Genomic DNA, 27,108 nt, shown 5'->3' with positions numbered 1-27,108 from the left:
AACATTCTTTCTAATTGCACGCATACAAAATGAAAAAAACCATATAAAATTTCAGCCAACGAAAATATAGCAGCACGGAGAAACAGTGATGAAAAGTAGTTTTCGAATGTAAACGTGTCCCTTTTAACCCCACCGAGGGCGCCCCAATTGGAATTTTCGAAAATTCTCTCTTATAGTAGAGGAGCCCACGATGCAAAATGGGAATTTACTCGAGCGTCATTGAGACATTTTAGGTTGCAAAACTTAGATGATAAGAAGAAAAAAATGTTATATAATATATACTTTTTCATCGGTGGGGGAAGCAGCTATAGATTTTTAAATATGTGAAAAAATAATGTTACATGGACATACTCGAGCGCGTCAGATATTGATAGCATCAATGTCCTACGTATTTTTAATAATTTTCGTATGTTAGTCTGATCGTTCGCATCATGCGGGTGGTTGTACGTAAGGGTTGAATGTGAAAAAAAAATTATTTGAGCGCGTCAGATTTTCGAAGGGGGTGTTAAGTGCAACGAAAAAAAGCTCTCATTCAATAATCTGACGATTTCGATCTGACGCAAACTCGCGGCCATTATTATAATGTGCAAAAAAAATTCGCCATTTTGAAATACTCGAGCGCTTTACAGTAAAATATATATGGTTCATCTTTATGTTCTAGACGTGTTGTCTCATAATCTGCGGGATTATGATCATTATCTAGAGGGATTCGCCTAATCTGACAAAAAAACTTTTTTTTTATTTTTTTCAAATCATTGAAATTAATTAATTGAAAAGCTCAAGAAATAGCATGCAAATAAATAAGTGTATGTTTTTCAAGTAGAATACTTGTATTCATGAGAAAATAATTTCAAAAAAAACAAAATTTTTTTATAATTAATTGGCTAATTAATCATTATCTTCATTTTCATCACGGACGAGTTTCTGTGATCAGCTGTGATGGCGTCATGGCAACAGAATTCAGAATGGGGACGGAGTGAGAGATTAATAGATAGAGAATAAGTGAAAGAAGAATAGAAACTCGGAGAGGGAAATATAGGTCTCACACAGCTGCAAGCATTAAACTTTATCGACGAATTTTTGTTATTTCGGCTTGCGGAAATCTTCAGATTAAATATTTTTCGTTATCCTTGAATTATTTTCTTCAAAATAAAAAAAAAAATCAGCTACGCTCGAGAATGTCGAAATGACGATATTTTTTTTACAACTTCGCTGCCCTCCCCTTTCTCTACGTCACTCTCAAATTTATTTATTTATATATTCGGGATACAAACAGAAAAAAATCCACTACAGTATCCACATAATTGAATTAATATTAAATTAGAGTAATATCTATACTACACATGTACACAGTGTCTAAAATAAGGGATGAATTGAAATCAAATACAATAACAATAAAAACTGATTATAAGTTATTGACGAAATGTGTTAGTTATAATTTATGAAAATAATCTTTCAATATTTTTTTGGCAGTAAGCAAAGAAGTATTAAAAATATCGAAGTAGTTTGCGAGAGAATTACCCCATTTAACGCATCGACATAGAGGAGAGTTCTGCGAACAGTTTGTTCTCTTGAAAGGTAAATTAAATAATTCATGTGCTCTCATTGTTCTATTTGGAACATTTGAGTAAATGATTGATAAATACGATGGACAATTTATTTTGTTTGTTATTATTTTTTGTTAAAATAAAATAAAATAAAATAGTCAGATTACTGGAATATACACTTTTGAGCATGTAATTAACTCACCCTATCTCAATCTGACGCGCTCGAGAATTTGTAATGATCAATTTTTTTTTACTAATCTGATCCTTAATCCTTTGCGGGCGGCCTTAAATTTAAGGCTCATATTTGGTGGAGGTACTTAACCGGGTACAAGGTATACCCCTGTATATTAATCTGCCGCGCTTTAGTAAATCCTGAAATCCCCACTTGGGCTCCCCTATTAGTGCGCATCAAATCAATCAATCAATCAATCAATCAAACATTTATTGAATCAGTGTTCATTTACAATCACATTAGGCAAACATCATCATAAAATACTGGCTGATACAACAGGTCAAACTATTACAGAAAAACAAATACAAAGCATAACTTAAATAAAAATAAAATCACTAAGCTACAATCAAATTATGATTATGACTCAAGGAGAAACTCATCCACAAAGTAGTATGCTTTTTGCAATAGAAAAACCTTAAGCTTCCTTTTAAAGACATTGATGTTTGAGGACTTAATGTCAAAGACCTGAGAAGCACCTATATACCAACTATTTTAGTTTTTGAGTGTATTTCATCAAATTTCGGTAACCATAAGGTTTTCATTTGTTGCAATAAATTTAAAAGCGATAACATTTTTTAATAGATGAAGATACCTTTCGAACGATATATCACAAACCTATACTTCCCATTTAAAAAATTTGGGGTTGTACCTGGTATTTGAAGGGGGTGTCATTTTTGCATTGAAAAATGTCAAATTATAGTTCACATTTGAAGCGTTTTGGGATTTTTTCAAATATGTACAGTAACTGAAATAATTAATTTATTTCATTTGGCTTTTACATGCTGTATGTATATTGGTGAGGCAAAAAACCTAAAAAGCATGTTAAATACCTTTCTTTTTGCTTTTTCATGTACTTTTCATTGTGATGTAAACTTCTCAATAGTTAATAACCTATTGATTCTTCTGAAAATGGTTTGACATATAGGTCTCATAAATTCCAAACAAACTATTTGAATATTTAATTTCTCTAGTCCGGATAAAACGGCTTATTATATATGAAAATTAATGTCACAATATTACTGTCATTAGCAAAGTTGAATATAGATGTGAGGTCTGTAAAAAATGTAAATAGATAAAGCTCATTAATGATTTCCCATTATAAAATATAACTTCCATATTACCTGTTGTCACGAATGATCCCTGAGTTGTTTCTGATGAACGACGACTTGATTATGGAATTTATTATCAGCATGAAAGTTTGAACGACCAGCATTATAAATGGAAAGTTTGGTATGATAGTGCTCATTATGCTTCATTTGAATAGTTCTGTAATACAGTTCGTTCGCTATAGCATAAGCAAAGCTCGCATTAAAAATGCATGCTGAGAATATGATCATTTGTAATTAGAGAAATACTTCTGCTCAGTTCCGAGTATATACCTGTATTGAAATATAATTTCGAAAATGTACAGGGTTATAGTTTGCATTTTTGATAGGCTAGTCAGAACTGGAATGCATTTCTCGTACACATGTTAAGTAGTTGTGACGGAAAAATATGTTCAAACAGACTACTTGCTTTGAAATATGATGCAGACTTTGCTTGGATTCAATAACATTATAATGGTATTGTGATAAAGAATGTTCATTGGTTGAACTATACAGGGCGACTCTGCGTAGACACATATTGCAAAAAGAATGAGTAGGAGAATTATGAAAATTTAATAGTATGAGAATGACGTTGACAAGTGAGCCAAAGTAGTTCTATGTTCTGAAAACTTCTGATCATACCTGAAGAAGACGCAAACTCTGTTATTTTTAACGAAATATACCACAATTTATCACAGATTTAGATTTTACATGAAATTTCAGAACTACTCAATAAAATGGAAATAATAAAATAGAATCAACTGAGTAATTAGGTATCATGATTGATCAATCATTATGTTGGAACGACTATGTAGAATATACGGCGAAAATACTTCGAAAATTACTTCATAAATTCCATCCACTATAAAATATTTTTAGAAAAATGTCATGTTGCTGGTACAAGCAAGATATTTTTGCATATCTGTAGATTCCAATATATTTAATTCTAGATTTTTTGGTTTAATGTGTAAAGCTTCCGGAATTTGTGTGAAATTGTGGGTATTTTCTATGAGATGATTGGCGCCATCGGAATCTCGTTTATTTAATCTGTAACTTGTCGAATTCTCCTCGAATCTCTCGTTGAAACTGTGGCCAGTCTGGCCTATATATATAAGGCATTGAAGTCGTCGTACTTGAACTTGTAGACCCAAGATTTCTTGTATTTGTTCTGTGCTGACTTACAATTATTTATAAATGAATGTAAATTATTATTTGGTTCGAATGCTATATTTATACCATGCTTCTGAAAGAAAATAAATATTATTGTATAAGTTTGAAAATGTCCGTATAGAACGAAACTGCAGTAACGTTAGTTACAAATAAAAGTGGTAAAAAACATAGAAACTTTCATTTCTCTTTCCATTATGATTTTCTACCACGTAGTAATGGCTACATCCATCAATTTATTGAAAATAAATATTTTGTTTGTAGTATAACTGATATATGATAGACACGCAGAACGGACTGGAAATGATTTTATCTATTCTCATAAAATTGTCAAGAGCTAGTGAGATGTGGAACTATATACCAACCAGTTGGTTGGCAGCAAGGGTGGTATATATACCTAAAGTGAGTCGGAAAGACCCACACCCTGAATTGGTTTCACCACTCAGCCTTACATCCTTTCTGTTGGAAGAACTTGAGAGGATACTGGACGGAAACATCAGGAGGGTGGCATTATATGCATCCCCCCTGAATAACCACCAGTATGCTTATCGAACCGGCAAATCGATAGATTCAGTATTGAACAACCTCACAGAGAAAATCTCCTATACGATTAGGAGACAACATGAAAATTGCGGTTTCTGTATTTTTCTATATCAAAAGAGCTTTAGACAATGCACTACCTAAATATATAGGATCACCTCTGGCTAGGAAAGGTAGAGAATCGACATGCCATGATGATCTCGACAGAAGACAGAAGTAAACTTATGCAGACGACCTTGTCACTTCGGCAAGGTCATCGGCAAACTTATGCAGATGACCTTTTTCTCTTGGCAAGGTTCACTTTGGGTCACCAGGAAGAGAAAATTGGACGATCTAACGCCACTTTCCCCCAATGGTGAGGCCATTCCATTTGGAACGAAGGTGAAATATCTTGGCATTTTCCTTGATAAAAAACTCACTCGGAATGCTCACTTGAAAAAAGTTTTACACAAAGCTAGACTGTCCCTATGGACATGTCGAAGGATTTGTGGTGAAACTTGGGGTTTAGGTCCCAAACAAATCCATTGGATTTATGTGATGATTGTCAAACCAATGAACATTTATGGTGCAATTGCCTGGTGGCCGAAGGCTTTACAGAAAACGGCTCAAGCGAAGCTCTTTAGCTCACAGAGACAGGCTTGTATGACCGTCAGTGGTGCCATAAGTATCACACCGTCAGCGGATATGGAGATCATTCTAGATCTACCTCCTCTCCACATTTTTCTCGAGAAAGAGGCTAGATGGACTGCATATAGACATGTGCATATTGCTAATTGCATAAAACAATTTAATGCAGAGTGCAGCAGACTGTTGGTTGACACTGGAAGTCACAGCATTTTGGAAATGACCTCTGACTTTATGCCTGCAACTGTCAACTACGAACTGCCTTATAAAATACTATTCCCAAGTAGATAGGACTGGATCCTCCGGGCGAAAGAAATATTAGGAGCAGATAGTTATTGGTTTACAGATGGATCAAAAACACATTCCGGTTCTGGTGCAGGTGTTTTCAATCGCAGACCAAGGACAGAGATATCAGCCTGCCTAGGAACCTATGCGGAAATGTATGCTATTGAATTGTGTGCTGAGATTTGAAGAATCCAACTTCATACACACGTCAATAAAAATATTCTCGGACAGTCAAGCGGCGTGGGAAGCTCTTGGCTCCTACCGAACAACGTCTAAATTGGTAGCAAATTGCCAAAAACCACTCTCCTCGATAGAAAGACGTAACAGATTGTCTCTAGTCTGGATTCCTGGCCATACTGCCCTGTGAGGCAATGAGGCTGCTGACTCCCTTGCAAAGGAGGGTGCTGCAAGCAGCTGTCATTGGCATCACTTTAGGCCAAACAAAGATTGAAGACCTGGATGGCAAGAAGATTCATGGACATCTGACAGATCAGTCGCTGGACTACAGTAGGGATGAACTATGATGTCTAACAGCAGAGCACATACTCTGTGCCTGCCCCTCTGGGAACCGAATCAGGTTTTTAGAGTTTGGCAGAGCCGTATTCTTACCATCTGATCTGAAGGACCACTCACCATACAAACTAATCGGCTTCGTTAGGAAGCGGGGTTCATTTGGTCGAGTGTGAATAGGTGTGACTGACAATAAACCCTTGCGGGTTGCGGTGGAACATCGAATAGACCCACTCACTTTAGACCTAATCTAACCTTACCTAAAGCGATGGTCATTATTGAACACATAGTCGTTGTGATCATTATTTTGGTTGATACCATAATATACACACAGTTCAGTATATAACTACGGAAAGGTAGTGTTATCAGAAGAAGAACTTTACACTTTCTACTACAAAGAAAATGTCTAAATAGCGGTAGACGTTAGATAATTCCTATAAAAAAACAATGTAACGTACATTTGTCAGTTTAACATTCTTCATGAATCAATGAAGCACTACTACTACCTGGTTTTGAAGTAACTTGATACAACTATGCAATGAAAGTATGAACAAATTCAGAAACTGATATTGCCATGAATAGCCTGTGCTTTTTATAATGAAACTATTCAAAATTAGAAATTTGAGTAGTAGATCGTCGTTCAATATACTCGAAACAACACAGGTGAGGTGCTGAAAATGAGTATTTTCATCCTAAACCTACGATTATTTTCAGGACATTTTTGAAAAACATTTTTCTCCGACATCATCACAGAAACATTCTGCTTGAATATTCCTAGCTCAACTTTCAGAGAGATCGCTACAAAAAAGGCCAATTGCAATACATTCAGTGAATAAGTGAGTTTCACATCGAAAATCGAGCTTGTATATCAGACATAACCCAACAGAATTGAGTTACTATTCGATAACACTCTAACATTTTCAATTTCCTACCATCACGTCTCTGACGTGAATGCACAGAGAAATATCATCTAAGTATTGAGCTCATTGCGAAGTACATAATTTTTGTTGTGTCGGTCCTCCTTGAAAGCGATCGTGATTGTCAGCCTCCCGAATACTAAGCAATTTATCACAGCTCGCCTGCTGTTGGTGACGTGATTCCTTCGCCTGTAAAATGTTCATAGTGTGTTATTTTTGAGAAAGATGAATGAAAGATGTTTGTCATCAAGATTACCGATCGATATTTCTCAACTAAAATGTTTATTTGTGATTGGAATTTTCAACATCGGCATCTATTGTCTAAAAAGATGTCTTTGTTCTTGTGATGACTCTTCTAAAGGTTAAGTTCCAAACCCACCAATATTTTGTTCGTATGAATGATTTTTTGAACTTTAATCACGGAAGAGATATGGTTATTCGGTTGGTCCGAGTTATCCAAAAATGTGCTGACGAGGAGTTCAAAAAAAGTGTTTTCGGCCTGAAACTTCTAGAAGGTGAGCTTCGAATTGGTAGCTTTCCGTGAAAATTCGCTTCCAAATTTTCTCATAACATACGTGATATGAGAAGTTATTTCAGTGAATATCAATGTTCATATTTTCAAAAGAAGTTATTACGATTGGATGTTTTGTTACAGTTTTTCATAAAAAAAACTTCTGTGTCTGATCTGTACTAGTCTGTATCAGTTTATTTGCATTTTGAAGTTAATTACCTTTCTCCAGATTTTTTATAGAGAATGGGAAAGTGAATTATGAAAAATGTTTGAAAATGAAGAAAAATTCTGAAAAACTCTTTCTGTTGCCTACAAAAATCATTAATCATTCTTCATGACGATGAAATGATGAAAACCTATTTTTCATCGCCACAAAATACTGTTTATATTTTTTGAGCAGAATGAGAAAGTTAATCAATCTTTGTAAACAAACACATATGTACAAAATATTTGTTATGCATTATTTACTCAATTCAATCAAAAACTGAAGAATGAAGTTGATATGTTACATAAATTACGGTGAGTATTGACATTATGAAGGAAGTAAATCATACAGAAGTGATGAACTGGATAGATGTATTCATTGCTTGATATTTTTACGGCTACACATAGACGTGAATTTGACAATGACTGAATTTAATAATGATGGTCGAAACCGAGCCAAATATGATGAATGGTTTAGATATAACAAGCCCACTCTCAACTTAGAAAAAACTAAATACCTACCATTCACTTCTCAATCATCATACTCACCTAATATGGGGCCATTAAAATTCGGAAAAAATTGCGAAATTCCGGAAGACATCTCGATAAAATACTTGAGCGTTATTATTGACAGGTATATGAGATGGGATCTCCAAAGTCAAAACTTATTAAGAAAACTAAGAGGGTTTTTATATAGATATATTCAAATATTTGAAAGATTTTTCAGACATAAAACACCTCAAAATAATATATTACGCTCTGGTTCACTCAATATTGTCTTATGGAATCATAGAATGGGGAGGTGTGAGTGATTATCACCTCAAGAATTTAAATGTTATCCAATAGTGGATACTGAAAATAATTTATGGGAAAAAAGCTACATACTCGAGTGACAACATATTCAAAGAGTCTCAGGTACTGGATGTTAGGCAGATTTTCTGTTTCAATATCTCAATTAATGTACGAAAACAAAAAATGTAACTGAATCTGTCGAGCACAAATAAGATATGAGGAGGAGACAAAGTAAACTACCCAGATAAAATAAAACAATAGGCCAACGATGTGCAAACTATCTTGGACCTCGACTTCACAACATGGTATCTGAAACAATTAAAAAATATATTTTCCCACTTCATATAAAAATAAAATGAAACTTTGGATGCTCAGTGAAAGGAAACTCTTCCATGATGCGGTGAATCAAAACTTACAAAAATCTTGAACTTGAAAAACAAAAAATTACAAGGCATTATCCCTATTGTGAATATGAAAATACACCCAACTATGACAACATTCCCAACTATGATAATACAACCTACTATGTCAACACCAAATATGACTCATACCTGAATAATATATACAAATAACGTGACGTACACATTAATAAAATTATAGGATCTGTACTATTAAATTAAATTTTTGTCTTAAAATTACAATTATATTATATTTGAGTAAATCAATCACTTTTTGTCTCAAAACTACAATAATATTATATTTAGGTTAATCTATCACATACAAACAATGGTCCCACCACTGACGCTTCGTGATTTTGTATTCTCGTTTATTCGTTTTGATTAAATAGAACTGGTCGATAATTGATGAAAATCCATATTTAAAAAACTAATCAATAGAGTGTATTCCATGATTTTCACTAAAAGGGTTTTACAAAAACCGCGACACGTGTTTCGCTATACAATAATAGCTTCTTCAAGCATAAGAGTTATGCTTGAAGAAGCTATTGTATAGCGAAACACGTGCGCGGTTTTTGTAAAACCTTTATAGTGAAAATCATAGAATAAACTCTATTGATTAGTTTTTTTTTATTCGTTTTATTTGATGATTTTCATATTTGTATCGGATATCTGAATAAACTTATATTATTATTATTATCATATGGAAACGATATTGGCTGTGGTGCAATCTTTTTGCAATACCGTGGTATGTGCTCGTATAATTTGTACTGTATTATCTAGGTACCTGCAGACGCAGGTACTAACACGTCAGATAAATCTAATAAATTAAATATTATAGGCTACACGAGTCGTAAATGAATTTTACAATGTGTAATAGAAAGGTGAATCTAATAACTGAAATATTATAAGCTGTATAAAACTAATTTGATTTCACAAATTGCCCTTTCTACTTGTCTTAAATTGATTTCACAATGTGTCCTTGAGTAATAGTCAGGTGAATTTAATAAATAAAATATTATTTTGATAAGCTATATAAGCTATTAGGTATTAGTCCACCATTGTTATTCATAGTATTATGTTTATTTATTTCTACACTCTCATAGACGTCTATAGTTCCTAAAGTTTTCGACTTGAACTCTTCAGACACCGTTTTGGTTATCAAATTTGTGCAATTTATAATAATATTCCCTCCTATAAAATACCGCAGCGACTTTTTGATTGCAAGAGCAATAATTAATAACGATGTATCGTTATAAAAACTGAACTTCGCCTTTTGTTCCCAACTCATACATCTTTGTGTCCATACATTTCATTAACTGTAGAATTTCATCAGTTGTGAACAATATAGACATATATTATTATTATTATCAATATAAGACTCTCCAGATGATTTGCTATAGCAAATGTAATTTTTTTGTCATTCTTATGGATTATAAAAGTTGTCTGTGATATAATAATTCATGCAATAACCAGAATCTGCTAAATGAACAGAAGTTAAGGTGATTCCTTCATTTCACTTCACAACAAACTTCTTGTTTCTGGAGTACAAATACTAACTGAGGATCCAACAATTACTTGCTTACACTGCTGAGTCCAAATTCGTTTCGAAGTATTTTTCAGACTGTGCTGGTTTCTCATTTGAACTTCTTATATTGAGCATTCAAAAGTTATTATACATTCATGTTTTGGGTATTGAAATAAAGGAAGTTAAAGTCTGTTTCTGATATTAAAATCACAGCAAACTTTATTCCCTATTCTTCTTACTTCTCCTCTATCAATTTCGTTTCCTAACTTTTTTCTACAGCTTCTAGTCTAATGTTTCAGGTGTAAACGTAGAGAGTCATAATTTCTCTGTTGGTTTACGTCATTTTGTAACAGGTCTAACCATCTCTGGTGTTGGTGAATCTTCAGAAACCGATACATCAAAAATATTTTGATGAAGTGATTAAGGAACCAGAGATGGAGATGATTGTTTTGATACCTGTAATGGATCTTAAAGTCTCCCTTAGAGGTTCTGTATCCATCTTTGGATTCTGTTGCAATCCAGACCCACCATGAAATGCTTGAATGGATGCAAAATCCTCGTGGCTATTATTATCTTTCCAAAGGCACTAGTCAAATGTTACAAATATCGTGAGTTTTTTTGGAATTAGTTTTGATTTGGAAGGGCCGAACATCTCGATGAGGCCGAAATGTAGTTTGAGGTGGAAAGGAAGTTAACAATACCATTATCTCTGCAGAAGTGGATTGTTTCCAAAGTAATGTGATTTTCATGGTTGTCACACCGAAGTCAAATGGGGTTTGCTTTCGAACGGAAAGAATGTAAATTGTTTCGTTTAAATCTTAAAATAGAGTGTTACTTGAACACATCATATGGTTTATCACCGAATTCATCTCCAATCCTGAAATGTTTCACAATACCTCCGCGTCATCAATTTTATCACCAGAATTCCGAACCCAGAAGCTTGGAAGGGATTAAACTAGTTGAGTTTCACTGTGACTTTTGAATATTGCATTATACCCCTACTGAACAGAACCGAAGTTAAGTAGCTGAGCACATTAATACGTAGCTTTCATACACAACTCTGATATGTTGCTAAGTTGTGCTAACGATGTCGCTGCACGTCGAAATTGATAGAGAATATTAAATAACTCAACTTGAATTACATACTTAATGAACCTCGGCTAATTGCCTTATCTAAACGTAATTCATTTGAATTTGAGGATATTCTCTTTGAAAAGCAGTATGAAGTCTTCAACGTTGTGTTGTTCCAGAAGGAGATGAAGAGAAATCATACAGAGTGATCAAGCAAAAACGGAACAGAGCCATTATAAAAGTCATCGACTTTTGTTTGGAGGGGAATACTCTTCAATAACTTCTGAAGACGATTGTTGTCTAAGATAAGTTTGACTATTCTATATCTTCATATAAATAAATCTGAGGGTGACAAATGCAGGGTGTAGCAAGGTCGATAGCGTAAAATGAACAAACATCCACAAATACTGCAATATTGGAGTGCATTCAATTCATTTATGATGCACTCAATGACTTGAGCCGTGCCTTAGACATGATAGATCACCAGTTACTTCTCACTATACTTGAATTTATTGGAGTTCGAGGAGTTGCCACAACTGGGCCTCCTCTTACTCAAATGATCGACAACAGCCTACAGTAGTGGAAGGTGTCAAATCCGAGCAAAAGCAAATCTCCTCTGGAGTCCCGCAAGGATCAATTCTTGATCCTTTGTTTTTTATTATCTTTGTCAATGATATATCCTGCACGTGTACTGCCTCTAATCGTATAATATTATATGCCGGTAACACAAATTTTCTCATGTCTAACAAAAATTGAGAGAACCTAGTTACTGATAGTAACATAGTATCGGCACAACTGAATGATTATTGCGGTGACAATGGCCTTGCATTAAATGCTGCCAAAACACATCTCATGCGACTCTTACCAAAGAATGACGTGGGAACCGCATATTTTTTTTCTTTTTTTTTATTTATTCATTTATTTCCTGTTGACAAATATACATTGTGTAGGAGCCGTCAGTGATAAAATCTTAGGTACTACTTACAAACTAATGGGACATGTACTATTCAATAGTATAAAAATTATGAGAACATAAAAAATATTTCAAGCGATATTTGAATCCGGCTTGAGACCTGCTCTCCCTTATATTTGTGTATGAATTTTGTGGATGAAATAAAGATTATTTAGAGAGTTATAGGATGCTTTATTGGGGAATAAAAAACATCATGTGGGGTGTATTATAAACACGTGACTCATCAGAGTTTTTTCAATTAGAAATTGAATACTCTTTACATTTCAACTCGATTGACTTCATCGAAAAGAGCTTTTTTTCAAATATATGATATTATTTGAGCTCATACTGAATAATTCAAAATTCATAGTGATATTTATGTTATGAAATTGTTTCATCCAATGCAAATTTCTCATCAAAATATTCTGGAAATATTTCACTTACTATCCATAATTTTACCAAGTAGTGCTTTTTTTCTACAAGAGTAACCAAATCTCTATATCATATTTTTCTCAGCTTGTTCAAATTGACACCCTATAATTTACAATATTGTATCGGAATAGCACACACTTATGAGTTTTCAGAAAATTCAATATAAATTGCCTTCGTATTCATCGAAAAAATGCTAGTTTTTGAAAAAATTATGAAAAAGTAGTTGAGACACAACAAAAACGATTTTTTTTGCATTCAGTCGTCATAAAGATCTATGAACTAAGTCGTTTTGCGTTTGCTACATGCTCGTACGTTCAAATCGTATAGTGTGATTTATTTTCCATCTAAGGTCTGTGGTTGTGTATTGATGGGATATATATATTTTCATAGATTTCATTCATCATTTATTATGATGCTATTTACCATACTTAAAATTTCCTACAGACTTTGTATGTACTTCTTGAGACATGGATATCATTCGAGCTATTTTATGTTCATCCAGAATGAGCGCTGTTCCCAAACACCAGAACTGCAACACTGTTCTTGACGTTAGTTTCATCAACCAAGTTGACGTCTTCAAGAGATAAAGTCATTCAACGACAAAAGTTTCAGTTGTATCTTGCTAGTGCCACTAGTTATGACTCATCCCCCCAAAATGAACCATTTATGGAAAGGTCATTATCGCACGTCTAGGATTTTCAAAGCCTGAGACAGTCGTGAATAGAAAAAAATTAACGGGGTTATACGGAATAAAAGACAAATCACTCGAATACCAAATCCCAATATCTCCTCTAATATTTCATGAATCTTAAAGGGCTGTCGAAGTCTGAAAGCCGAACACAATGAAAAATTCATACTTGACTCGACCTAACTAGGGTCCTCATTTGCATTTTTATTATGTCGGTCTCTACCACCCTGTTAACTTTTCTCATTTTCTTTGTCGTTTTTTCCTACTGTTTACACACAATTGACGAATTTACAAAGACAACTCGAACCTGTCCTCGACTCATTAACCATGAATAATTACTTATGAAAAAGTATTCGAGAAATTTTAGTAGAAGTTCGTTTATCAGGAATTGTGAAAGTAATGAAGTAATTATTTCAGTTTTTTATCGACCTTTTTTTTTGGGTAATTGTTACCTTCCACAATCTGAAAAAATATAAAAATTATAATGGAGAACTTTATAGAAGTGTAGAAGGGCAAACTTTTTAGTTTACCCCGATAAGTTACTGCGTAAAAATGAAAGCATTTTTCACAAAGAAAAATATTCTATTTATCAGTAACTTGTCGTATTCAACAATTTTGCCTATCAAAAAAATTATTAAGAAATAATACTTATCTTTTACGTTTCGGAGGCCAAAATCTGCCTCCGTCTTCAGAAATGGATACAAATTCGAATATATACGCAGTTATTCCTTTTTTAGAGCTTATTTCTTTACTTCTTCGACAGATGTCAAAGAAGTTTTGAAATATGAAATTATGTCAATGTTATTGATTGACAACTGAAATATTCGATGTAATACAAGGTACTCTCGGATATCAGTTTGTTGCCATTTCGCCACTATCCAAAGTTTCCTTCAAGATGGGTAGCCAAGTACGGTCTATTTCTAAGGAGCTATTCTCCAGACATGAGAATATACGCTGATTCTTTTAGCTTACGTCTCTTAGAATGAGGCTCATTGGTAATCTTTCTTGTCCTATTCCATTCCACTCGATGTTCACCGTCTGATTTTAAAATGTGTTCTGATAATTTTGATCCTTTGGATAGTGGCGAAATGGCAACAAACTGATATCGGAGAGTACCTTGTATTACATCGAATATTTCAGTTGTCAATCAACAACATTGACATAATTTCATATTTCAAAACTTCTTTGACATCTGTCGAAGAAGTAAGGAAATAAGCTCTCAAAAAAGGAATAACTGCGTATATATTCGAATTTTTATCCATTTCTGAAGACGGAGGCAGATTTTGGCCTCCAAAACGTGAAAGATAAGTATTATTCCTTAATACGACAAGTTACTGATAAATAGAATATTTTTCTTTGTGAAAAATACTTCAATTTTTACGCAGTAACTTATCGGGGTAAACTAAAATTTTGCCCTTCTACACTTGTAAAAAGTTCTCCATTATAATTTTTATATTTTTTCAGATTGTGGAAGGTAACAATTACCCAAAAAAAAGGTCGATAAAAAACTGATTTTTTCCTCCACAAAAAATGACTTTCGTTGAATAATTATTTAAATTTTAATACTTTCAGATTGGAATGTTCTATTTGTGAATGAGAAGAGTAACACTTCAATCATATGTTTTCGATTATGTCATGTCATTATGATTATGAGGAGAGATCCAGATAAAACAGAACAGAGAGCATTTCATCAGTTCGGACTTCCATTGTCTAATATGATATAAATTGATTTGAAATTCCTGAAAGAATCTGTAAATGAACTAAAAAGATTAGCTGAAAAAACAATTTTATTAGGCGAAAAACTGAAATTACAATGAAATAACATACAAGCAATAACAAAAAAATCCCCAAAAAAAGTTGAACTAATAACACGAGCTGAAAAATAAAAAAAAATATTATTAAGAAATAAAAATCAAAAATATAAAATAAAAAGACAAGTTACTTCACGACGTTTCGATTGTTAGTATCCACAATCGTCTTCGGGTGATAACTGGACTCATTCTAACCAAGGATCTTCAGTTCAGTCATGTTAGAGCCTAGCTCCCTTATTGTTGTGGCTGATTTTTATCAAAGGGACAGAAGGGTTCATGACTAAGAGGTGGTGGCGGCATGAAAGTTCTTAGACATCAGTACCGCCCTTCACGTGGGACCTCTACCTGGCTGGGGTGGGATCGGGTTCATCCGTTAACGGGGGACATGAGGGCTTCATTCGGGAGAGGTCGTCTACAGCATAATCTATAGCTTTCCTTAATAACGGATTTTCGTGAGTTTCCGCACTATCAAAAACTCGCCGATTTCTCGACTGAACGGATTGCTCAATGGAAGGTAGCTGCAAATCTCTGCGGATGGCTTCATTCCGTACTTATTCTTTCGAGATCTGACAATTTACAGATAATTCGACTTTCACCTATCCTCTCTTCCTTCTCTCCGCTTCATTGGTTTTTAACGGGAGCTGTCCGTTTGGCGGGAGTTGGTCGTTTTCCGCTTGATTAGAGGTCTCCTTATGTTACGTATCTCTACGCTAGCTTGGCTAAATGCGTTGTTGGACAACATATGCGGCTTCTTTAAATTGTCTCCTAAACCAGTGTTCCTCCTTGTGGACCCCCACGTCAAGTGTGCTCAGGCTTTTGTTGCTTGTATGTTATTTCATTGTAATTTCAGTTTTTTTGTTTAATAAAATTGTTTTTTCAGTTAATCTTTTTAATTCTTTCACAAATTCGCATCAACCAAATTGGTTATTAGTGTTACAGTTCAGGTTATATTTTCAATTATAATATACTTGTTTTTAGAATAGAGTTCAGACAAGACATTAATTTATCAAATGCATAATTAGGGCCTAGTGCACCCTTCAAAGATAATGGTATGTCATGATCATTGCTCTGCTGGTCAAAGAGCGGAAAAACCTGCCATCAGAAATTATAATGGAATGTTATTATTATGATTCTATTGAATGCAAACATCAAAGATGATAAAAATTATGGAACAGAATTCGACAACAAAATGGAACGGTTGTTCTCATGTAAAGGAATAACTGAAGTGATTCTGATAAAGATAATTAATGTAATTTGTGAACGTTTCTATAACATGACTGGGTCATTTATCAACTGACTTTTGTATTGTGAACTTATTGATTCAGTTTCCGTGATTTCTATCATGATAGGTTCAAAAAACCGACGTTTTCCGCTTTAGAATAGCTTTTTTAGGCAGAACTGATCAATCAACTATTCACCAGTCTCATTGAATTTTTGTATTCAATAAAAAATTTGAGCAATGGAGATATCGCAAAGGTTATATGTTTGTGTTCAAAATATGTCTTTTTTTGCTAACCACTTATCGCACCCCTACGAACGACAACTCTCAGAAGTCGGAAGGAGGCAAGGCCTAACGAGGTATTAGCTTCAAACGTGTGATTCCTAACATGTTCCTATATCAGTGGTAATCATGAAGTTGGAATCAAATAGCGATTAATATTCGATGTCCCTACTTTTCACAAGCATTGTTTTTTTTTTTTGAGGACAGAACACAGGCACTACAGAAATATACTTGAGGCGCCTATGTGGAAGTAGCGATTAACATTGGATTTGAATCGTTGGAGATTACATTCATTTGGAAAAAAAAGTTCTCAGGAAGTTGATTGCACATATGAATAATGAAAATCGGGGTGTACTGAGTTGAACCTCAAAACAATGAGCAACCACAGTTAGTTGCGTATTCCTGATATGTACCGCTCTTGGTGGAATCAAATGTGCCAAATCACTTGAACACTTCCCGTGAAAGTGTCTAGAAGAGAGACAAATCTGCAACCATTTTTCGATTTTCCAGGCTATCAAGGTTACCCTTGATGTTCGCGTCTCCAATCAGGCGAATAGATAGAATCCGGCAGGTTCTGGGTATGTTTGGGGCAGAGCTCAATATATGAGAACAATACTCCAAAGAAGGTCTGATCTGAGTTTTATATAGCATCAAAAGTTGCTGAGGTGTGTACGTGTTGCTACAGTTGTCTAGCTCGGAACAGAGTTCCATGCTTTTGAGAAGCCTTTGCAATTCCAGCGACATGGTTGTGCCAAGATATGTTGGTGTCCATTTTAACCCCCAACAAACTTATCGAAGCAGAAAGCGGAATTGTCTGACCTGACAATATTATTTCCGGTTCGGAAACGTATCTTCTTGGAGAAAACCGATACCTGGGTTTTTGTGGCATTGAACTGAACCTGGTTACCTCCACCCCAATTCGAAATCACTTCTAGATCCTCATGAAAATATGCAACCTCCTACTGCCGGTGGTTGTATGACCAATTCCTTCGCCAATCTTTCTAAAAAGTTTTCACCAAAACTGATTTAATCGATAATTTTGGATAAATAAGCGACAACATATTCATAATTTAAACAAAATTATCAGAAATATATCTGTAGAGAAAAAAACATATTCAGAAATAGAATCTAGAAAGATTCATCTCTCCTAACATATCCACAGAGTAGATTCTGATAAATGCCTGTCGAGAAACATAAGTTTTCCCGGCCACCACGCTCGATATTGAATTGTATCCAACAGGTATAAATACAAAATACCTTACGTTATTCTTCTGAATGTAGCCTTCAATATTCAGATAAACTACTTGTTTTCTGCTTTCTATAATATTCGTTAATTAGACGTTTCTGGCAAACCAGATAACGGATCAACCTGAAAATTTCACAGTATGCATGAATTATCATGATCATAAGTTCATATTTTCGACGGGGTATTTCAAACCTTTTTTCCAGCTACTAATTTTAGTGAGAATTGTGCACGATTAAAACACAATGCACACGTTCAGAATAAACCAGCTGTAACCTTCGTTGTTGTAGATTGAAACGGGTTACTTTGTTACTTAGGAACTAAATTATGGGCTGCCGGAACTCAGCGGAGAGAGATGGTGGGTAAATATAAGTCCACTTGGAGGATAAGTGTATTATTTCTTCATACACGCCAAGCTTGTGGTGATTACAGGCTTATGGCCCAGAAGTATACTTTTGGGTTCACAGATATAAATGTAAGCAACTTATGATTAAACTTAAGGTGTGGTAAATACTTGGTTCCTTCTAGAATTCGCAATTTGTGCCGCAATGTTGATTCGAGGTCGTGCGGGAGGGTGTAATACATAACAGAAAAGACCTTACATGCATGGGATATGGGAGAATAGTCTCCAGCAGCACGATCCTACCCCTGTACGCAGTTCACTCAGGCAATGATCTTTTCCATGCAGATAACTTGCTCCTCGGAAGACCGTAATCAGAGATATAAGGGATGTAGTGGTCTAGCCTTGCGAGAGATATAACAGGATATAGTTCACAATATCGACTTGAGGGGGTAATAAGAAGGCCTAAAATGAGATTAAGGTTTAGAAGGATTAAGGTTTAGAAGGGCTTAGGGTATTTTCGGGAAGTGGGTTCTTACCGTAGTTGTTGTGTGGCCTGAAGATTGGAATTTGACAAGAGAACGGGTACTTAATAAAAATCCCCAATACTGTGGACGAGTTATTCCTTTAGATAACCCAAATATAGTTATTCCCATATTGAATATTTTGGTTTCTTCAAATCCACAAAGTGATGAGCTCAAAATTATTGCTCCAGAGAAGATAACCAAACTCAACTGTCATTACCAGAGAAAAAACCCTTTTCTTTTTCCTTTCCTTTTTTTTCCCTATCAACGTTATTCAAGGTTGAATTATTCTGATTGTCTTTAGGCACAAAAAACTGAACTGAATTGTTTTGAATGTTATACAGGGTGGATGCTGTGCATAAATATATGATTTCAATACATTACTTTTCTGTTATCTTATAAATCCGCTCTTGCATTTTGGGAACCGTAACACAGCCGGGCCGAATGAGTTTGCAACTAACAATGACTGAATTTTCGCTTGAGATAGCGGCTTCGGCATCTTTGGCAAAATCGTAACTCTCAGAAAGTACTCAACAACATTCAACGGTAGTCATTTTTCGTGGAGGAAAAATCAGGTTTTTTTTGTCGACCTTTTTTTTGGTATTTGTTACCTTCCACAATCTGAAAAATGTAAAAATTATATTGGAGAACTCTATACAAGTGTAGAAAGGCGAACTTTTTAGTTTACCCCGATAAGTTACTGCGTAAAATCAAACTATTTTTCACAAAGAAAAAATCTTCTATTCATCAGTAATTTGTCGTATATAACAATTTTGCCTATCAAAAAAATTGTTAAGAAATAATACTTATCTTACGTTTCAGAGGCCAAAATCTGCCTCCGTCTTCAGAAATGGATAAAAAATTCGAAATTCGGTCTATTTCTAAGCTGTCAGTTGCCAGATTGCAACACTAGGGTTGCCAAATCCCGAAACATAAAAGGCAACCTTATGTTGACAGATCTAGCGTTGAAATAACATTCCTGTTCATGTGCAAACCCAGTTATATTCATAAGTTGAACGAGCAAGTCTGTATATACAGAAGACCAAAGATATAATTATTCGTAATTAGTTTGTTCTCCCTCGAAAATATCATACAAACTTCACAGATTTCTGAATTTAGTTTCGAAACAAAAATAGAGAACGTAATATTGCCACGTATAGAATAATGACATTATTCAACTTTTTATACAGGAAAATCCTACGCCTTCATAGTATGCTTGTATTTCTTTTTCGTTAGAGAAAAATGAACACAGACGAGGGTTCTCAATTACTCCTTTCTATTGGCAGGGCAGAGTCAAAGCCAGGCAGCGTGGTGTGGCTTTTCATTCGAAAAGCACGGAAAATCTCTCGGAGAAATCCAGAATTAGACTTGATAGAATTAGTAAGTCGGCTTTCTTGCTATTTTCTCTCATTTCTCTACGTTTATTGCAGAGATAGTAATGCCTTCCTTGGATTAGGGTGATTCTGTTATCTCGGATATTTTATTGGAATGGATAGTAGGGGAACTTCGTCAATGAAGGCAATTTGTTTGGAGATGATTGGTATCTGGAATGGAGTGCAGAATAATATCAAAGAATTTAGTATTAAATACAAAAGGGTTGATGATCACTTTATATTTTTCAGTTGATTGAAATTTTTGCAATGTGGAGGTTAGTTGAGAAAGATCTCAATTTGAATGATTTTTGGGCTTTCGAGTGATTTCGAAGTTTAACAATACAAAACTAAATCAACTCAATTATTACTCGTATATATTTTCTTATAGAAATCAAAATCACAAAATAGGTAGGTACGTTTCAATCTACTTTGCAAATTTCACTTTCTGACAGCTATCCACGAAATTGTTGAATATGGAACTTCACGTTATCTTTTAAAGAAACAAAGAAACGAAACTGAACAATCTGTGGAGTCCCACAAGGCACGGTACTGGGTCTTTTGAGTCCACTAAATGAATTATTCAATTTGGACAGCGTTGGGAAAATAATTGGATACACAGACGATACTGCGATATTCTATGAGGCAGACACTTGCCTTGATTTGAAAAAGAACCTAGAAACAGATTTCCACTTGTTCAAAAAATAGTTTGACCAAAGGTTGCTGACAGTGAATCTGGAAAAAACTATTTTTTTCCCTTTTAGCTGCAATCTATCCAATGATTGTCCATTTGAAACTCTTGATGTCGGCGAACAAGGAAAAACATTAAAAATAGATTCCCTGAGATAAATCAAATGCTTGGGCGTCTACATAGATAGAAACTTAAGGTGGGACTCGCATATAAAATATATTATAAAAAACTGCAAACGATGCTTCACAACTTCCGTTATTTGAAAAATTACTTACCTCACAAAGAACCCAATCAATTATATTGTTCCCTAGTAGAAACACATTTGCGATATGATATAACAGCATGGGGATCAGCTCTGCGTGAACACCTCAATCCGTTAAAGGTATTACAAAGGAGATTCGTGAAGTTCATCATGTCTAGAAATTCATGTTTCTCGTCAGATCTCCTGTATAAACAGTGTGAAGTTATGGATATGAGAAAATTATATTACTATTGTATAAACGTGATGTATCATTTCAGCAAAAATAAAGCATCATCACGAAACCACGACTATAACACATGATATCGCGACTAACTAACCTATCCTACTGTTAAAAAGTCAATTTCACAAAGAGCATATTCTTTCATGGCAACTAAATTATATAACACCGTAACTCACAAAATAAGAAATTCTTATTCTAAACCAATATTCAAAAAACAAATAAGAAAACACATTCTCGAAAAAGATAGACAATTTAAAAAAAATCTGTTAGAGTGAAATAAATTAGTCTTAGTCAAATTTATCCCAAAGTTGTATCATTCTGTATTGTATATTATTAATATTGCCTAAGATTTCATATTTGTACATTATTATTTCATTCTTATAGAACGTGTAATATTTATCTAAGGTGTTATCTATTTCTTTTTACTTTTTGTTTGTCTAGTAATTAATCGGCCTATTTTACCTCAAGTCGAAATATAATTTGCTTACCGATAACACCAAATCCACAATATTTAATAAAATGTTTTGTAGTTTCTACTCCATGAACGCCATACTCACTTTTATACAAATATTTATATACTTACATATTCTTTATAACTTCTTGCGAAACAAGAGCTCTGCTCTTATCGTCAAACCACTTCCTTCATATATTTTGTTTTAATTGTACTCTAAACTCTAATCTGTATACGTTATGAATAAAGTTATTATTATTATTTTATTGTTAAATTTCTTAAAGAATGTAACCTTTCATTTAAACGGTAATGTAAACAACTTCATTATTTAAATATATGTTATATATTCCAAATCTACGATACAACATATATTTTATATGTTTGCCACTAAAAGCTACGGCTGATGCGGTTTTTTCTAAATAAAAAAAATGTTCATATAAAAAGTAGTTGTTATGGAATTATTTCTTCTTTCGTGTATTACAATGTTCATGTGAAGGTAGTTGTTTCGAGAGGTCGTTTTCTTCCAGTTTGTGTCTGAAATTTACTTCTTTGCACGATCTTCCTTTGAAAGATTCCAACATTTTCGGTATACAGATAGTGGACCATCTTTTCTTGAAAAGTTAATCTTTCCTATAAATATACACCTTCCAAATGAAACAATATTATCCTATAGGTACCCCGTATTGTAAGCCACGCCGATCGTTTAATTTGTATATGTTATGCCAATAAAAAAGCCATACATTTGCAGGACGGAAAAATTATTCCGTTTCAAGTTCAAATCCGATAAAAACAAAATTTCTGTACTGCCTCAAAGCATAAAGGCAAGCAGCAAGACCATGAATTTTGATTTTCTTCTCGATATCCTGCTCGCTGGAGACAAATTTCCGATTCATTGATGAAATAAAAATATGAATCTTCCACGAATACTTTCGCCTGCCTGGCATTCAGCGCGCCTGAAAGAAAATTACTTGGAACTCCGAATTAATTTCGTGTTTCATGTTGCGTGTTGATTGGCCTCGTTCCCTGTCGTATCCGAGATGGATTACCGGGATAATACATTGCTTATCAGAGCCGCCTTAGAAACGACCACATAATTACAGCTGTTGGAAGGCGAGTGAAAAAACATGAGGTGAAATAAGCGAATAAAAAAAATACGGTAAAGTAGCCGCTGTTATCTGATTGAAAAAGCAAAACAATTCCTTATCTCGAAAACCGGTAATGAGTTGAACAAGTTTAAGTTCGGTCTCGTTGCGTGAAGCAATTTGAAAAAATGGAATTACTTCCTTGGTCTATCGCTCCGTTCACACATGATGTGGACATTTACATTTTGATTTCGCAATCACGTCTTCTTAGTGAGACAGGGGCGTGCGGTATTTGGAATTTGGGGGCACTAAGATAATACTCCCTATTGACCGTATGACCATGTGACAAGAACTCCTGAGCACTACGCCACGGAAATCCAAAAAAAACAGTGAGGAAAATCTTGACATTTGATCGAACTGGGCGTCTTTTTTGGCTTTAACAGTAATTTTGGAACGAACTTCCCTGCCACACGCTTCGACATTCTCAGCATTGCAATATATGTTTGAAAAATCTGTTTAAAATCTGTTTTTCCTTTAATCAGCTGTCGCCCCCATATGAACGACAACTCTCAGAAGTTGAGAAACTTGTGCTAGCTAAGGACTAACGAGGTTTTACCTTTCAACGTGTGATTGTATTAAATTGTTTGATTAAATTATTTGAAAACACAATTTTTTTAAATCATGGACTACCATGGAGACTATGATGGAGTCAAAGAAAAAGTGAAAATTTTTTCAAATTCTGATTTGAGAGTTGAAATTGTGACTATTTTAGAACATGAATCCACCAAATTCAATCAACTATAGAACTGACATATATCATCTTAGCGTAATTGATCCACATCTAAGTTGTCCTCTTCAAAAATCTTTCAACCACTAATATAACCATCTCAAAGATTAATACAATATTGACAACCCTTCATGGGTGGTGTTTTTATTTTTTATATGTTGGCAACAAGGTCAAGAAACTTACTGTCATTAATTTCATTACTGTCAACTTCACTTCATTCATTCATTTAATTCAGGATTCACAAAAATTGTCACTCCGTCTTTGACTCCATCATAGTATCCATGGTAGTCCGTTATTTCATGTAAAGTTTTCATATTCGTGTTGTTTTCACCAAGAGTGTTTGTCGTTGGTGTCAGTAATCTCGGCAAGTGAAAGGGATTACCAACCTTATTTTCGTGAGTTTCACATGTTTTACAATTTGTCAAATCAATATTGAAATCAATTTTATCATTTTATTGTAGAGTTCCTGATGAAGAGCCAATAAAGATTCGAAAGCTATAACAGAAAAAAAAGTTCACTTATTTTCAACATACCCACTTGTTGACTGCATACCCGAAAATTAAAAGGAATTATTCTTCAACTTAGTCGTTTCACCTTCACACAACTTATATACGTATACATATATCAATTTTATATGAATATTCGAATTTTTTATATGTTTTTATTGATAAATGAAAATTTTTGATTAGATTTTCAATTTCATTTTATCATTTTGTATCATTATCGGATACATCAGTAATTACTGTAGTTGATTGTAAAACCGAGACAATAGGCTTATGGTATGAGAAATCAGATACATATGTTTTCGAATGAAAATTAGAAAGATACCAAGAGAAAACTCCATCATTCATTTATAGTTCTAATGTATCCTGTAGAAAGTTTACCAAGAGTTGTCCATCTTGGGTCGCGAAATTAACATTGAAATCTCTTGCTAAACTTACTGGCAACGTATGATAGTTTTTTGTTTTTTCATAACCCTTCAGAGCTTACTTGGCCGTGAATATGTGCTGGCACGTCTTTTTTTTGCTGCTACAGTAATATGCAAAACGTAACTCCCTTTCTTTCTAATAACCACCAGTATGCATATCAAACCGGCAAATCGACTGATTTAGCATGAAACAAACTTATAGTGAAAATTTCTCAATCCCTTGACAAGTAGATTTCGGTTACTGTATTTCTCCATATTGAAGGACCTTTTGACAATACACTACATAAATTCTATAGAATCAGCCCTGCCTAAAAAAGGCATAGAATCGACCATAACTGGATGAATCTATGCCATGCTGGTAAACAGAACTGCAACTACGACTCTTCAAGATGAGGCCATTAGATTTCTTCCTTTTCTTCCTTTCTGTGGTCGCTCCTGAAAAATAGTCTGTTTCATGCCTCCGTTAGAAGAGAAGCAGACCTGCAAGTTTATGCAGATGGTCTTGTTATCTTGGCAAGGTCCACGTCGGAAAGAGTAGCTTGGATTATCCTCCAAAGTACGATGGACTTTGGTACTAGAGGAAACAGATGTCTGTCAACCCCGGCAAAAACTGTAATAATCTCCTTCATCAGGAGGACAAAGTTGGATGAATCAACGTCACTTTTCCTCAATGATGAGGTCATTCTATTAGAAACGGAGATTAAATATCTTGGCATTGTTTCACACAAATCCAAACGATTCCAATGGACATGTCGAAGGATTTGTGGTAAAAGTTGGGGTTTACGTCCGGAACAAATCTATTGGATTTATGTGATGATTGTCACACCAATGATCATTCATGGAGAAATTGCCTGGTGGCCGAAGGCTTTACAGAAAAAAGCCCGGGCTGAGCTCTCTGGCTTACAGAGACAGGCTTATCTAGCTATCTGTGGTCTAGATCTACCTTCTCTACACATTTTCCTGAAGAAAGAGGCTAGATGGACTGCGTATAGACTTATGCACATTGCCAATTGCACAAATCAATCTAATGCAGAGTATACTAGACTGCTGTTTGACACTGGATATCGCAGTATTCTGAAAATGACCTCTGACATAATGCCGCCGTGAACTACGAACTGCCTTATACAGTACTTTTCCCTGGTAAACAGGACTAGATCCTTCGGGAGAAGGAAATATTGAGAGCAGATTCATCAAAAACATCTTCAGGCTCTGGTTCAGTTGTTTTGAGTTGCATGCCCGAGACAGAGATATCAACTTTCTTAGGTACCTCTGCGACTGTACTTCAAGCGAAAATCTATGCTTTCGAACTGTGTGTAGAGAGACTGATAGAATCCAACCTCAACAATAAAAATTTTCTATAGTTGAGCTGCAAGCAGCTTCATCGAACCAGACCCTGTTATTGGCATAGCTTTAGGTTTTGCCAAAAAAAACATCAATCACCTGGATGGGAAGAAGATTTGAGGACCGGCAAAATCTTCCAGGATTGGCACTCCAATGCGTTCAATCACCCTTCAAAGCTGGAAACCAAACAGTTGTTGAACTAAATTAGGGATGAACTAAGTCATCTAACAGGCCTCTTCACAGGTCACTGTCGTCTGAATCATCATATGCTGAAAATCGAACTGTCAGAGGATCATGTATGTCACCTCTGTTTGTAAATTGATGAAACAGCAGAGCATATACTTTGTGCCTGCCCCGGTAAGGACCAAATCAGGTTTTCAGAGTTTGGTAGATCCACACCTCTACCACCTAACCTGAAAGATCACTCACCATATAAACTAATCGGCTTCGTTGAAGAGCTGGGTTTATTTGGTCGAGTTTGAATAAGTGTGAGCCACAATAAACTCTTGCGAGTTGCAGTGGAGGGTGGAGTAGACCCATTCACGCTCTCACGCTCTCGTCACGCATTCACCAGCTTACTCCCCAAGTCATCTTATTTTTTAAACTGTCACGTATACATATACTATTCAACCGAAACGGCAACAACTTCTTTTGTACAAGAAGATGAATAAAAATGAGTTTATTCTCGGACTGTTTTTTGACCTCTCCCGTGCCTTCGATAGCCTCAATTTTGATTTTATATTGTCAAAATTATCAGCAATAGGATTACGAGGTAATATACTTGATTGGATTCAGTCATCCCTACAAGAGCGAAGACTCATTGTGAGGGTGAATAAAGAAATATCTGGTTAATTCGGGAATACATCAAGGAAGTGTGCTCGATCCCCTGATTTTTCTATTATTCATCAATAATCTACCTGACTACATAAGCTACGGCGAAGTTTTCATGCATGCAGACGACACATCTATATTCGTATCTAGCATAAACGAAGATAAAGTGATATTTAAAACAAAAAAGGTCCTCCACGAATTCGATGAATGGTGTAACAAAAATCGCCTAATGATGAACCACTCAAA

General features: G+C 34.8%; 1 long non-coding RNA gene across 2 annotated transcripts in view; it reads left to right on the top strand.

Annotated features, from left to right (window-relative positions):
• The window catches only part of LOC141480712 (uncharacterized), a 390,701-nt gene that overhangs the window by 62,468 nt on the left and 301,125 nt on the right, over positions 1-27,108 (top strand). The window lies entirely within an intron of this gene.

The sequence above is a fragment of the Leptinotarsa decemlineata genome, unplaced genomic scaffold (assembly GCF_025532065.1).
Source record: "Leptinotarsa decemlineata unplaced genomic scaffold, Ldec_3_MD MMD2_tig00000008_RagTag_RagTag, whole genome shotgun sequence".
In the NCBI taxonomy this organism is placed as follows: Eukaryota; Metazoa; Arthropoda; class Insecta; order Coleoptera; family Chrysomelidae; genus Leptinotarsa; species Leptinotarsa decemlineata.
This window is presented reverse-complemented; position numbering and strand designations above follow the sequence as displayed.